Source organism: Balaenoptera ricei, chromosome X (assembly GCF_028023285.1).
Source record: "Balaenoptera ricei isolate mBalRic1 chromosome X, mBalRic1.hap2, whole genome shotgun sequence".
Lineage (NCBI taxonomy): Eukaryota > Metazoa > Chordata > Mammalia > Artiodactyla > Balaenopteridae > Balaenoptera > Balaenoptera ricei.
The window spans coordinates 103155055-103171581 of record NC_082660.1 but is presented as its reverse complement, the minus strand read 5'-3'; the positions used below and the strand labels follow the sequence as shown (position 1 = coordinate 103171581).

At 35.1% G+C, this 16527-nt stretch overlaps 1 non-coding gene across 1 annotated transcript; it reads right to left on the bottom strand.

The window, feature by feature from the left end:
- Positions 1-912: 912 nt before the first annotated feature.
- Positions 913-1019, bottom strand: LOC132358082 (U6 spliceosomal RNA). Its single transcript, XR_009500435.1, has one exon. It is a non-coding gene; the product is annotated as a U6 spliceosomal RNA (small nuclear RNA).
- Positions 1020-16527: the final 15508 nt, after the last annotated feature.

The window sequence follows — 16527 nt, the reverse complement described above, 5'->3', positions numbered from 1 at the left end:
AATTTTGTTTATCTTCTCAAAGAACCAGCTTTTAGTTTTATTGACCTTTGCTATTGTTTCCTTCCTTACTTTTTCATTTATTTCTGATCTGATCTTTATGATTTCTTTCCTTCTGCTAACTTGGTTTTTTTTTTTTTCTTTCACTAATTGCTGTAGGTGTAAGGTTAGGTTGTTTACTTGAGATGTCTCTTGTTTCTTGAGGTAGGATTGTATTGCTATAAACTTCCCTCTTAGAACTGCTTTTGTTGCATCCCTTAGGTTTTGGGTTGTCGTGTTTTCATTGGCATTTGTTTCTAGGTATTTTTTGATTTCCTCTTTGATTTCTTCAGTGATCTCTTGGTTATTTAGTGGTGTACTGTTTAACCTCTGTGTGTTTGCATTTTTTACAGACTTTTTCCTATTATTCTTATCTAGTCTCATAGCTTTTTGGCTAGAAAAGATACTTGTTATAATTTCAATTTTCTTAAATTTACCAAGGCTTGATTTGTGACCCAAGATATGATGTATCCTGGAGAATGTTCCATGAGCACTTGAGAAGAAAGTGTAATCTGCTGTTTTTGGATGGAATGTCGTTAAATATCAATTAAGTCCATCTTGTTTAATGTATCATTTACAGCTTGTGTTTTCTTATTTATTTTCATTTTGGATGATTTGTCCATTGGTGAAAGCGGGGTGTTAAAGTTCCCTACTATTATTGTGTTACTGTCGATTTCCCCTTTTATGGCTCTTAGCATTTGCATTATGTACTGAGGTTCTCCTATGTTGAGTGCATAAATATTTACAATTTTTATATCTTCCTCTTGGTTTGATCCCTTGATCATTGTGTAGTGTCCTTTTTTGTCTCTTGTAATAGTCTTTAAAGTCTATTTTGTCTGATATGAGAATTGCTCCTCCAGCTTTCTTTTTTTTTTTTTAAATATGGAACGCTTCACGAATTTGCATGTCATCCTTGCGCAGGGGCCATGCTAATCTTCTCTGTATCGTTCCAATTTTAGTATATGTGCTGCTGAAGCGAGCACCTCCAGCTTTCTTTTGATTTCCATTTGCATGGAATATCTTTTTCCATCCCTTCACTTTCAGTCTGTGTGTGTCTCTTGATCTGAAGTGGGTCTCTTTTAGACAGCATATGTACACGTCTTGGTTTTGTATCCATTCAGCCAGTCTATGTCTTTTGGTTGGAGCACTTAATCCATTTACATTTAAGGTAGTTATCAATATGTATGTTCCTATTACTGTTTTCTTAATTGTTTTGGGTTCGTTATTGTAGGTGTTTTCTTTCTCTTGTGTTTCCTGCCTAGATAAGTTCCTTTAGCATTTGTTGTAAAGCTGGTTTGGTGGTGCTGAATTCTCTTAGCTTTTATTGTCTGTAAAGGTTTTAATTTCTCCATCAAATCTGAATGCGATCCTTGCTGGTTAGAGTAATCTTGGTTATAGGTTATATGCCTTGGTATAGGTTATATGCCTACTTCCTCTTCATTTGTTTGGTCTGGTGGGTTTTTACCTTGCTCCTTCATCTGCTGTGTATTTCTCTGCCTTCTCATCTTGCTTAACTTAGTCTATTTGGGGTCTCCTTTTCACAGGCTGCAGGTTCGTAGTTACCGTTGTATTTGGTGTCTGCCCCCAGTGGGTAAGGTTGGTACAGTGGCTTGTGTAGTCTTCCTGGTGGAAGGCACTGGTGCCTGTGTTCTGGTGGATGAGGCTGGATCTCGTCTTTCTGGTTGGTAGGACCACATCCGGTGGTGTATTTTGGAGTGTTTGTGAACTTAGTGTGATTTTAAGCAGCCTCTCTGCTAATGGTTGGGATTGTGTTCCTGTCTTGCTAGTTGTTTGGCATAGGGTGTCCAGCATTGTAGCTTGCTTGTCGTTGAGTGGAGCTGGGTCTTAGCATTGAAATGGAGATCTCTTGGAGAGCTTTCACCCTTTGAGATTATGTGGGACTGGGAGGTCTCTGGTGGACCAATATCCTGAACTTGGCTCTCCCACCTCAGAGGCTCAGGCCTGGCACCCAGCTGGAGAACCAAGAGCCTGTCAGCCACATGGCTCAGAAGAAAAGGGAGAAAAAGAAAGAGAGAGAGAGAGAGAGAGAGAGAGAGAGAGAAAGAAAGAAAAGAAAAGAAAGTTATTAAAATAAAAAATAAAATATTATTAAAAATAAAAAAGTTAAAAAGTAATAAAACAAAAAAAGAAAGAAAAAAGAAGAGAGTAAGCAAGCCAAAAGACAAATCCAACAATGATAACAAGCACTAAAAACTCTACAAAAAACAAAACAAAAAACGGACAGACAGAACCCTAGGATAAATGGTAAAAGCAAAGTTATACAGACGAAATCAAACAAAGAAGCATACACATACACACTCACAAAAAGAGAAAAAGGGGAAAAAAAGTATATATATATATATGTATATATATATATATGTGTATATATATATATATATATATATACATATAAATGAAGAGAGCAACCAAATTAATAAACAAATTTACCAATGACAATAAACTCTAAATTCTAAACTAAGATAAACATAAAACCAGAAACAAATTAGATGCAGAAAGCCAACCCCAAGTTTACAGTTGCTTCCAAAGTCCACCACCTCAATTTTGGGATCATTCCTTGTCTATTCAGGTAGTCCACAGATGCAGGGTGCATCAAGTTGATTGTGGTGATTTAATCCACTGCTCCTGAGGCTGATGGGAGAGATTTCCCTTTCTCTTCTTTGTTCACACAGCTCCTGGGGTTCAGCTTTTGTTTTGGCCTTGCCTCTGCGTGTAGGTTGCCTGAGGGCATCTGTTCCCTGCCCAGACAGGACAGGGTTAAAGTAGCAGCTGATTAGGCAGCTCTGTCTCTCTCAGGCCAGGGGAAGGGGGTGGGTATAGAATGCAGGGCGACCCTGTAGTGGCAGAGGCCAGCATGACGTTGCAACAGCCTGAGGCGCATCGTGTGTTCTTCTGGGGAAGTTGTCCCTGGATCAATGGACCCTGGCAGTGGCAGGCTGCACAGGCTCCCGGGAGGGGAATTGTGGATAGTGACCTGTGCTCGCACACAGGCTTCTTGGTGGCTGCAGCAGTGGCCTTAGCATTTCATGCGCATCTCTGGAGTTCATGCTGAAAGCTGCAGCTTGTGCCCCTGTCTGGAGCTCATTTAGGCGGTGCTCTGAATCCCCTCTCCTTGCACACCACAGAACAATGATCTCTTGCCTCCTGGCAGTTCCAGACTTTTCCCCAGATTCTTTCCCAGCTAGCTGTGATGCAGTAGCCCCCTCAGGCTGTGTTCACGTAGCCAACACCTGTCCTCTCCCTGGGATCTGACCTTGAAGCCCGAACCTCAGCTCCCAGCCCCCACCCACCCTGGCAGGTGAGCAGACAAGCGTCTCAGGCTGGTGAGTGCTGGTTGGCGCCAATCCTCTTTGTGGGAATCTCTCTGCTTTGCCCCCTGCACCCCTGCTGCTGCATTCTCCTCCATGGCTCTGAAACTTCCCCCCTGCCCACCCCCTGTCTCCACCAGTGAAGGGGCTTCCTAGTGTGTGGAAACTTTTCCTCCTTCACAGCTCCCTCCCCGAGGTGCAGGTCCCATCTGTTTTTTCTTTTTTCTTTTGCCCTACCCAGATACGTGGGGATTTTCTTGCCTTTTGGGAAGTCTGATGTCTTCTGCCAGTGTTCAGTAGGTGTTCTGTAGTAGTTGTTCCACATGTAGATGTATTTTTGATATATTTGTGGGGAGGAAGGTGATCTCCACGTCTTACTCCTCTGCCATCTTGAATGTCCCCTCATTGATCTTTTCTATTGTTTGTCTCCATTTCATTTATTTCTGTGCTGATCTTTATTATTTCCTTCCTTCTTCTAACTTTGGGTTTTGTTTATTCTTTTTCTAGTTCTTTTAGGTTGTTTGTTTGCTTCCTTGTTTCCTGATGTAAGCTTGTATTGCTATCAATTTCACTCTTTAAACTGCTTTTGCAGTGTCCCCATAGACTTTGGATTATTGTGCTTCATTTTCATTTGTCTCCTTCCATTTTTTGATTTCTCCTTTGATTTCCTCAATGATACATTGGTTGTTTTGTTGCATACTGTTTAAGCTCCACGTGTTTGTGTTTTTTGCAGTTTTTTTTTCTTGTAGTTGATTCCTAGTCTTGTAACATTGTGGTTGGAAAAGATGCTTAATATGATTTCAGTCTTCTTAAATTTACTGAGGCTTGTTTTGTAGCCTGGCATGTGATCTGTCCCAGAGAATGTTCCATGTGCACTTGCAAAGAATGTGTATTATGCTGCTTTTGAATGGAATGCTCTCTATATAGCTCTTTAATTCATATGGTTTAATGTGTCACTTATGACCAGTATATTTTTTATTGATTTTCTGTCTTGATAATCTGTCCATTGATGTATGAGGGGTGTTAAAGTCCCCTGCTATTAATTTGTTACTGTCAATTTATCCCTTTATTTCTTTTAATATATGCTTTATGTGTTTAGGTGCTCCTACATTGGTTGTATATATATTTACAACTGTTATATATTTTGTTGGATTGACCCCTTTATCACTGTGTAATGTCCTTCTTTGTCTCTTGTTACAGACTTTGTTTTAAAGTATATTTTCTCTAAGTATGGCTACCCCAGCTTTCTTTTGTTTTCCATTTTCATGGAATACCTTTTTCCATCCCCTCACTTTCAGTCTGTGTGTATCTTTAGATTTGAACTAAGTCTCTTGTAGGCAGCATATAGATGGGTCTTGTTTTTGTATCCATTCAGCCACTTTGTCATTTGATTGGGGTATTTAGTCTATTTACTTCTAAAGTAATTATTGATTGGTATGTACTTATTGCAATTTTGTTAATTGTTTTCTGTTTGGTGTTATAGTTCTTTTTTGATCCTCTGCCTTTACTTTCTTTCTTGTGATTTGATGGCTATCTTTAGTATTATATGTGGATTCCTTTTTCTTATTTGTGTATCTGTTATAGGTTTTTGGATTTTGGGTTTAGGTTTTTGGTGTATGTATATAAAACTGTATCTATGACTATAACTATATAACTGTATATATAAACATATATATGATTATTTTAAATTGATGATCTCTTATTTCAAACACATTCTAACAGGCTTGCATTTTTACTACCCTCCTCATGTTTAATATTTTTGACCTCATAGTTTACATCTCTTTGTGTATCCCATAACTACTTATTGTGGATCTCTCTCTCTCTCTCTCTCTATATATATATATATATATATAACTTTACTACTTTTACCTTTTACCTTTCTACTAGCTTCATAAGTGGTCAATCTACTACGTTTACTGAATGTTTTCCTTTACCAATGTGATTTTTTCTTTTGTAATATTCATATTCCTAGTCATGTTCTTTTCTACTTAGAGAAGTCTCTTTAACAGTTCTTGTAAAGCCAGTTTAGTGGTGAAGAACTCATTTAGCTATTGCTTGTCTGTAAAATTATTTATTTCTCCTTCAAATCTGAATGATAACCTTGCCAGGTAGCATACTCTTTGTTGTAAGTTTTTTCCTTTCATGACTTTGAATATGTCGTGCCACTCCCTTCTGGCCTGCAAAGTGTCTGCTGAAAAGTCAGCTTATAATGTCATGGGAGTTTTTTTGCATGTAACTAGTTGCTTTTCTCTTACTGTTTTTAAGATTCTCTCTTTATCTTTAGTTTTTGCCATTTTAATTATAATGTGTCTTGGTGTGGACCTCTTTGGGTTCATCTTGTTTGGGACTCTCTGTGCTTCCTCAACCTGGATGTCTGTTTCTTTTTCCAGGTTAGGAAAGTTTTCAGCTATTATTTCTTCAGATAAGTTCTCTGCCCCTTTCTCTGTCTCTTCTCTTTCTGGGCCCCCTATGATGCAAATGGTAGTACACTCAATGTTGTCCCAGAATTTTCTTAAACTATCCTCATTTTTTTAAAGTTCTTTTTTCTATTCAGCTTGAGTGATTTCCATTTCTCTGTCTTCTAGATCACTGATCTGTTTCTCTGTATTATCTAATCTACTGTTGATTGCTTCTAGTTTATTTTTGCTTCAGTTATTGTATTCTTCAGTTCTGTTTGGTTCTTTATATTTTGTCTTTGTTGAAATTCTCCTTGTGCTCATCCATTTTTCTTCTAAGTTTGGTGAGCATCTTTATGATCATTATCTTGAACACTTATCAAGTAGATTGCTTATCTTTACTTCAATTTGTTTTTCTGTGTTTTTATGTTGTTCCTTCATTTGGAAAATACAGTAAGTCCCCTACATATGAACCTTGAAGTTGCGAACTTTCAAAGATGCAAACGTGCATTCCATCAACGTCAGGCATGAGTGAAATTGCAGCTTGCCCACCATCTCCCTTTGCTGATGATCCTTCAGCTCTATGGTCTCCCACATCCTCTCCCTCCTCCAGTCAGTAGCTCTTCTTGCCTATTCCCTTGATGCCAGCCCCTGTATGCCAGCTGTTGTACTATACTACTATACTTTTCAAGGTACTGTACTGTAAGATTAAAAATGTTTTTTTTTTATTTTTTGTGTTTGTTTGCTTTTTATATATTATTTGTGTGAAAAGTATTATAAACCTACTACAGTACAGTACTACATAGCCAATTGTGTTAGTTGGGTCCCTAGGCTAACTTTGTGGGACTTATGAACAAATTGGACTTATGAACACGCTCTCTCGGGACGGAACTCATTTGTATGTAGGGGGCCTACTGTAATCCTCTGCCACCTCATTTTGCCTAAGCCTCTGTTTTTATTTCTATGTATTATGTAGATGTTTTACATTTCTTGATCTTGGAGAAGTGACCTTAGGTAGGAGATGTTCTGTGGGGCCCAGCAGCACACTCCCCTCTGGTCACCAGAGCTATATCTCTAGGGATGCCCCCTACATGGGCTGCATACAGCTTCCTGTTGTGGCAGGGCTGACTACTTTGGGTATGTTGGTAGGTAAAGCTGTCCCCTGACCCTGTTGGCTGTGAGACCCTGCTTTGTGCAGTGGCTACAGGCCCACTGGTGGGTGAGTCAGGGTCCCTGCTTGGCTCTCTGTGCAGCTTTGGGCACAGGGCTGCTGCTGGCCCATTGGTGGGTGTGGCAGTTTCTCAGAGCTAATAGGATAGAGGGAGGATTTCAAAATGGCACTTGCAAGTGCTGGTGCCATCGTGGTAGAATGAGCTCCCTCAAGTGGCTGCTGCCAGTGTCTTCACCCCCAGGTGGAGTCCCAATTGCCTCATGGTGCTCCCTCTCAAAACATCGTTCCAACTGTCTATTTTTAAAGGAGAGTTTTGTTGGATTATAATTTATAATATCTGTGATGTCCCATTATTTTAGTTTTTTTTTTTAAAGAAAAACTGTTATATAGATGCTGGATTATCTTAGCCTTTATTCTATATCCAATGAGTCCATTATCCTATGACACAGAGGGGTAATTATCTAGTGATATCAACTAGGAAAGATCAAGCCAAAAATAAATCCATGCTCTAACACAAATGTTTTGGGTTGACTGCTCAGAATCCTTCAAATAGTTCAAGTCTTTGTTTCACTTGGCTAAGTTTCCTTGTTTTCTAGCAATAATCATCTTTAGGTCTTTTTTTTTAAGTTTTTAAATCATAGAATAATTTCAGATGGAAAGGCCATCTCCACTTACTTTCTCTGAAGCTTTTTTTCCTTATCCTTATTATCTCTGTCCTTGTCACTTTGGATTCTACGCTCAGCAAATTATTCTCAATGTTAAGTTTTGTCCTTGAGGGTAGCTTTAGCTGGTTGTTTTCTAGAGTTCATAAGGTCTAGACTATTACAGCAACTTCAGATCTCACCAAGGACCCTTTGCTTTATATGGGAATTGCAGTGTACAGAAATCCTTCCCAGTTTCAATGCCTGTTCACAAATTTGCCTATCACTCTTTCCAGTGATGATGAGAACCTGTTAGTGATTGGGAGTTCTCCTCTTCTTGTGTCTGTCATATGCTCTATTGCTTATCTCCACTTTTTTACTGTATTGATACTATGTAGGTCTTGTACCTATAGGTATTCTGTCCTTAACCACTCATTTTTTGGTTTTTGTTGAATAGTTTTAAACCTAGTTTTATGGTAGATGGTATTCATGGGTTAAAGTTTTCCTATCCTATTTGCTCTGGTACCATCACTATCTTCCATACTTTTCCAAGGACTAAAGTTTAGTGCTTCTACCTCTGCTTGGGAAATTGCCGTACTAGATTATGTTTTTTCTTCTTCTCATGCAGATTTTTTTCCTTGATTGACTATTGTAAAAAACTATTTTATAATTCAATAGAAAAACTATGATTCCTTGTTTAAATCTGTTTTTAAATACTCTATGTTCTAGTATAATGAATTTCAGAATGTTTTGATTTTTACTGAATTATGCATGTATATATGTATATATACATATATGTGTGTGTGTATATGTGTGTGTGTGTATATATATATATATATATATATATATATATATATATATATATATATATATATATGGAGAGAGAGAGAGAGAGGGAGAGAGGAGGTTCTACTCTGGCCATGTTACAACAAAAAATAATGCCAGAAGAGTCATAATTTGAAAACTTTTTTAGAAAATATGCTAAAGAGAAATTTGGAAATGAGTTTAAATTTAAATCTTGCTAAATATGTTGGTGGATAAACTGCTTTTTCTATGTGAATTAAATAATAATTAAATAGTAAACATCTAGTAGCAATATCTTGTTGGAAAAGGATAAACCCAATCCCTTTGGTGGGTAAAATTTTTCCTAACTGGGAAGAAAATGGTCATCATATGCACAGCGAGCCCACACCTCTCTCATCACTACATTTTGGTAAGTTATATGGAGCAAAAAGTCAATTTCTACATTAGCCAAATAAACAGAAGATAGTTACCTAATTTATAAGGTAAGAGTCAAGCACCAGTTAGCAGATAAAGAAAGCCTATGGTAGTCAAAAGACTTGTGTCAATAACAGAAGAAATGTTGTAATGCTTTCAAGACCTCAGTGAGATGCAATCAGTTGTCCAGGAATAGAGTTATTCCTGGAAAAGTCAATATAAAATCAGGGTGATTTCTTCTCTTGTTTATAAATAGAGCCAGTGTTACATTTAAGCAGCAGTTGCCAGCCATTAAAGTTACTAACTTCGACATATATGTTTGCTTTTTTAAAAAAATACTCTAAATCTTCATCGTTTGGACAAATTAAGAAACATAAGGAACCAACAGAAGAACAATTAAAATGGTTCCTTCTAGGGAGTAAGGAACTGTTGTTTTTTATTATAAGCCTTTTATATGTGAGGAAACATATTAAATACTTTGAGAAAACATTTTAAAAATAAATAAATAAGTAAATCTTAAAACTGTGTGCTACTCTCTAACATATAGTTATTAGGGTTTAATTTATTTTTAGTCTTGACTTAGTATAGCTCTAGTTCAATAGAGAAAATATGAGTCTCTGGGAAAACATGATATAATCTCTTTGATTTAGTTCCTAAAATTTATATGAAATTTTCTATTTAAGCCATATGATCACTGCCACCCACATGCCGTCTGGTGGCACATCTCCAGATGGCACATAGGAAGTAATAAGCCTCTAAAATTTTGCCCTATAAATCCAAACCAAGAAAGTGCTTATAAAAAGCTTCATACTGCTGAATGATGAGGCAGAATTTTCTGACTTTTAGGAAGTATTTTAACTTTAGCTAATTAAACAACAACAACAGTAACAACAAAAACCTTCACTTCTACTGTATTATTTGATGAAATTCTGTGTATTCTAGCAAATCAACTGATTCCATGTGGATAAAATTCACCCTCCCAACTTCAATTCCTGTTTTCAGTGGATACCCCAAATATAAGAGCTAGTAGGACAATATCGTTATATCATATCTTATATCATATCTTGTTAGTTGCTGTAGATAATTGCCTCTGTTTTATGTAAATTCTTAGAGCAGTGGTTTTGAGCCTTGGTTGTACATTAGAATTCCCTGAGGTGCTATGAAAGATACGGATGCCAAACCACACACTACATTGATTATACAAAACTCTTGAGAGTGTGGATGAGGCACCTGAATTTTTAAAGCTTTCCAGATGTTGACAATGTGCAGCCAAGTTTGAGAAACACTGTCCTAGAATATTATGTCTGTTTAACTTAAAACTGTATAACCATGAGGATAAGTACTTTGCAGAATTTTAAGAGTATAAAAAATATATTGGAAATAACTAGGTCATAATTTTGGCGATTAGTACAAAGAAAAAATATTGAGACATATACTTTGGTGCTATACTGAGATATAAAACAAGGTAAAAACCAAACTCTTTATGTGGGTAAGATCTAATGTTATTTTCTAAGAAGTGTTAGGTATCCAGTCCTTAAAAAAACAATATATAGCCAAAAGGATATGAATGATATAAGCTATTTAATACAAATGGGGAAACTGAACCTCTTTCATAGGAAGAATAAGTTTCCTAAGGACCTAATAGAAGTTCTTAAATTGAGTACAACAACCTTTTTTTAAACATACAATAAAAGAAAATAAACATCATAGGAAAAACAGGTCATTCATGTGTTGTGTTTTTCCTAAGCACTACTATAGCGTTGATTTATTCTTTTTTTTTCATAATGAATTGTCCATATATTTCTTTGTGTATAACATTAGGCTTAAAATTGACATAATTTCAAATAATTCTATTTGACATTTTTCTTTATTATTATTATTATTTTAAATTCTTATTTACTTTTTTAATATACCATTTTCCAGTCAGATCTACAGTTTGGTATAAAGAACACAGTTGTTGATTACTACAACAACAACTAAAAAAAACACAAGATATTTTTCTTTTAAACTTACCTCTGCATGTTCTCATTATCTCTTTTTGGACCTTACAGTCTAAGCAGAAAATAACAGCACTTATGTTTCAATTTATGCTGCAAGTTTTGCACCTGTTATATATTTACATCATTTATATATAATTTCATTTGAAATTAAAATGTTATTCACTCAGTAAAGATTAGAAGATGCCTCATGTGATACCATCACCTAGGAAAACCTTTCCTTAAGACCAAGTTTAATAGCATTTAGAAAATCAAAACTTAATTTCCAAATATCAAAATAAGAGTCACGTTCGTGTGAAACATTCTGATGGATTCATATATTTATATAGTGAGATTACAGTATTCTCTTTTAAAATCATATATATATATATATCATATATATGTAAATCATACATATCATATATATATTTACATATCCCATGCCATATAAAAAAGAAAAAGAAATTAGAAGATGGGTACGTTAACTAAATGTTTTAAATTTCTAATCTAACATAATATTCCAATTGTATTTTTGTCACACCTTGAAAAGAACCATAAATATTAACATCACCTCTCCTGAATTTGACCTGCATTTTTCAATTTTAAGTGTTTTGAAAGATTATTTCTCTTTCATCTGAAGCTCAAAAAGTCACACAGACTAATTTGGAAAACCAAACACAAAAGAACAGTGTTGACTTATATCAAACAAAAATGTGATATAATCTATACAATGGAATATTATTTGGCAATGAAAAATAATGAAGTACTGATACATGCTCCAACATGTATGGACCTTGAAAACACCATACTAAGTGAAAGAAATCAATCACAGAATATAACATATTATGATATGAACTGTCCAGAAGAGGCAAATCTATATATAGAGAAAGTAGGTTAGTGGTTACCTAGAGCTGAGAGCTTGTTGAGGGAGATGTGGTGTGACTGCTGATGAGTACAGATGGAGTTTCTTTTTGGGGTGTGGCAAATGTTCTAAAATTAGGTTGTAGTGATGGTTGCATAACACTGTAAATAAACTAAAACAACATTGAATTGCACATTTTAAATGAATGGATTTTATGGTATGTAAATTACATTATAAAGCTTTTTTAAAAAGGATAAAGTCTGGATGATGTGAAAAGGCTGGTTTGTGGTTAATTCTTTTTATGAAAAAGCCTACTTACATAGACTGTAAGACAGACCCACCTTATATTAATAGTGCTGAAGTGAATAATGTGGGAAAGCAAAATACATCGTATGTCCTACCAAAAATTCTGACAAATTCAGACAAAATTCTGGCAGAGCTACTTTTGTGATGCAAGATACAGCAGCCAAATACATGAGATACCAGATGTAAAGCAGTTTGCACAGTGCCTGGTACATTAACAATGTGCTTAATGAATGAGTTATTTTTACCATCATTATTATACACAACACCATCATCACTAAATTTGTAATTAAAAGCATATGGACACACAGACTTTGCCTCACCTCTCGGAGTTATACTCAGTAGAGTGTAAATGTAATATTGGTGCCATGTATCATCTGGTATCAGCTACCACAGTTATAGATAGTGACTCTGGGAAAATTAGTAATCTATACTGGGCTTACGTTTAAAATTCAATCCAATTAAGTGAGGGCAAAACTCACTCTACTTGCACTTTTTTGAGAAAATTTACATTTCTTTTAAAAGATAGAAATTATATTCTTAATTATAGAACTCAACATCAGTACAGCTTTCTCTTTCACAGTCAGTATTCTGATAAAGCTTCAAGAGGAATAACTCCATAGAAAGAAATTTTAAATCATAGAAGTTAACTTTTTATTTTGGGGAACAGTAGTCTGGAACTTTGTGACATTATTTTAATAAATACTCCAAACTCTATGTGTTGCATTTAGTAAGTGGAAAACACTCACTGAGTGTATATGTAAATTGTATAAAGATAATACCGTCCTTAGTTATCTTAGGAAATAAAAATGAATGAACCATACTATTATGGAGAATGAAAATAAATGGCAAGAGTTTTAAAAAGTAAAGTAACTTACTTTATATGCAGTCACAATTTGATTTAATTCAAAAGCTCAACATTTCCCCACCAAAATCATAAAATTTTGAAAGCATTTCAATGGTACTTTTAATGGACTACTTGCCTATTCTGGGGTTTGGGAGCAGAAAGCTCTGTAAGAAGCATTAATTATGATACTGAAAAAGTAATAGAAAGGTCACTTAATTTTTGTGTGTCCTCTGTGAATATTGAATATTCATATGAGTATTGGATATTCAGTATTTTCTGTTAATATTGAATACCTTGTATGAGAACTTATTCTATGGGACAACATTTTCCTATGGAGAGTTCTTTATCCTCTTTCAACAACCTTTTCCAGGATCTGCCTGCCATCAACATCACATCAAATTCTCTTCTAAACCTGCTGCACTATTTCAGATAATTGGTTCCACCATCTTTTCAGTCACCAGTCTTGATATTTCAGTTACTTTTAACTCTTCTCATTATCTGTCAAGTTTAGCTGAGTGAGAAAGGACATAGCTTGACAGGGTAATAGGGAAAAGCCAGAAGAATTATTTTCTCTTTTGCTTGGGGAGATTTGCATAACCAGTAATTATTTCATATTGTTTACTTTTCAGAAGACAGAAACACCTTCTTGATGATAAACGGAAGGGTATTGGTATCTATTTGTTTAAAATATGTTGGCTATTATTCTGTAAATGAGTTATATGCAGAAGTACATATCAACCAGTGACTTAGTGGCTGAGGTAATAGTGTCCCCAGTCAAATATTGTCTGGCGATGCCCTTTCTGGTAAGAAAGCGAAGCAATAAGACAGGGTAAAAGAGGCTTGCTCCACATCTATAACAGTTGAAACAATTTCCTAGCAGCCAATGAAACAGTTTTTTCTCAGAAAGCAGAAAGCCAAAAAATAATGTTTTCCTGAAAGTTAATGTAAGGTTAATTTTAGAAGTGGAGTTTCAACTATTTACTAAATGAGACCAAACACATCAAAAAGGAAGCCAACTTCAGAAAAGAAATGTTTAGATACGTGCCTGATCAGCTCATATTCCCTACCCAACTTGCGTGGCTTAACATTGGCTGGCAGCCCGTAGATAGAGGCTGCAACACTTGAGGATTTGCTCAAATTGAGAGCCATTAAAGTTTCAGTGTGACTTCAAAATGAGTCATCATTTTAAGTTTCAAGTAAACACAACTTTTTCAGAAACAGTAACTCTGAAAGCGTGTTTAGTGAGGTAGAAAGTACATCAATACTGAACAGATTATTCTTTTTAACTCTTTGCTCCTTTTTATTTTCAGTCATGTCCTAGACTTTGTCACTTAATAATTAGTTACTTAAGTCATAGTAATATTTATTGTAATACAGATAAACAATCTACAATCTCACGAAAAATCCATTGATGCAAAGTGGTTATCAGAGATCTTATTAAAATCCTTGCGCCTCAGAATCACCATCTAGTGGCAAGAATCTCAAAAAGACTACAGAGGCTTCCAGACACCCCAAACTTAACAGAATGCAGGTAGCTAATTCAACGATGTTGCACAGTGATAAAAAGTATCACGATTTACTTAAACACTAATGTATATTTTTGTCCAAATCAAGTTATCTGACAAAGAAATACTTTTTATGCTGTGTTAGAGGGAAAAGATTTACATTCCCGTTATAGGTTGTTTGTGTTACATGAGTATCTTTATCATTTAGAGAAACGAGTAAACCCATGATATAACCTGTTTGTATATATTTGTATGTGTACAATAGTCATATTTTCAATGGTATGATCAATGTTACTAATTTACTGCTTGGAAGATTGATCCCTTCATTCCCCAGAGATTTTTTATATGATATGTTTGACAACCACAATCTCTGGATATTTACCTTCCCTCCTCTTTACTATTAGTAGAGTTTCAGAGAAGAATCTCTGCTCCTTGGCAAGGCAAATCTGCCTCCATATGGAATTGATTCACCATCTGGTCTCAGCAAATATCACTGCTAGGATTTGAACTTTTGTATGCAAAAGTTAAAATTTTTTTCTCCTCAGCCTAAGACATACAATCCTGTTTTAAAAATCCCTGCCTTGCTTTTGCTAACTCTAGAGAAAACTTTTAGAAAAACTAAAATGTATTCAATGCCTTTACTTTCTTACCTTAAAGTCATTCCTTCACTCTTCACAATCTGGCATCTGGCCTCTGGCCTTATCGTTCTGTGGAAATTTCACCCTAAAAGATCACCAATGACCTGTCTAAATTCAACAGCTTACCCTGAATCCTATCCCTTTTTGTTATGTCTCACAATTTACACTTCCTTAAACCAGTATATTCTGTAATATTTCCTACATACAAAAAGATACAAAGAATAATGTAGTGAGTGTCTGAGTTCCAACTAAGTGCTTTAATACCTAATACATTACAAAACTCATGTTCTCTGGTCACATTTCCTTTTCCCCTCAGTTATTGTTCCTCCTTCTTCCAGGAAACCACTTATCCTGAATTTTGTATTTATCTTTAATATTCATTTTTATATTTTTACCATATATATATGTACTTCAAAATAATATTATAATATTGACCTAAATGTTTTAAAATTTTATTTAAATGGAATTATATTATATACATCATTATGCAATTTACTTTTTATTTGATATTCATCTGTATTGATGACTTTAGTTGAGTAATATTCATTTATATTGCACATAGTATTCCATTGCATGAATACAGTCACAATTTATCTCTTCTCCTATTGAAGGACATTTAGGTTTCTTTAGGTTTTTTTCTCCCAGTTTTATTGAGATATAATTGAGATAGAGCACTGTATAAATATAAGATGTACACTGCTATATTTTAAATGGATAACCAACAAGGACCTACTGTATAACTAACAAGGACCTACTGTATAGCTATATTTAAAATGGATAACCAACAAGGACCTACTGTATAGCACAGGGAACTCTGCTCAATATTATGTAACAACCTAAGTGGGAAAAGAATTTGAAAAGGAACTGATACATGTATATGTATAACTGAATCACTTTGCTGTACACCTGAAACTAACACATTGTTAATCAACTATACTCCAATATAAAATGAAAAGTTTAAAAAAAAAGAAAATCCCAATACTTCAATACGAAAAAAATAAGGTGTACAGCATAATGGCTTGACCTACATATACTGTGAAATGATTACCACAATAAGTTTAGTTAATATCCATCACTTCATATAGTTACAATTTTTTTCCTTGTGACAATAACTTTTAGGATATACTCTCTTAGCAACTTTCAAATATACCATATAGTGGTGTTAAGTATAGTCATCATATTGTACATTACTTTCCCAGGACTTATTTATCTTATACCTGGAAGTTTGTACCTTTTGACCACCTTCATCCAATTCCCATACACCCACCCCCTCCCTCTGTTAACCACAAATCTTATCTCTTTCTACGAGTTTTTTTTTTTTATGATTCCATATATAAGTGAAATCCTAAAATATGTGTCTGTCTCTGTCCAACTTATTTCACTTAACATAATGCCTTCAAAGTCCATCCATGCTGTCCTGAATGGCAGGATTTCCTTCTTTTTTATGGCTGAATAACACACACACACACACACACACACACACCCCCCACAACTTCTTTATCCATTAATCTGTCCATGGACATTTAGGTTGTTTCCATGTCTTGGCTATTGTAAATAGTGCTGCTATGAACGTGAGGGTTCTGATAGCTCTTTGACATAGAGATTTCT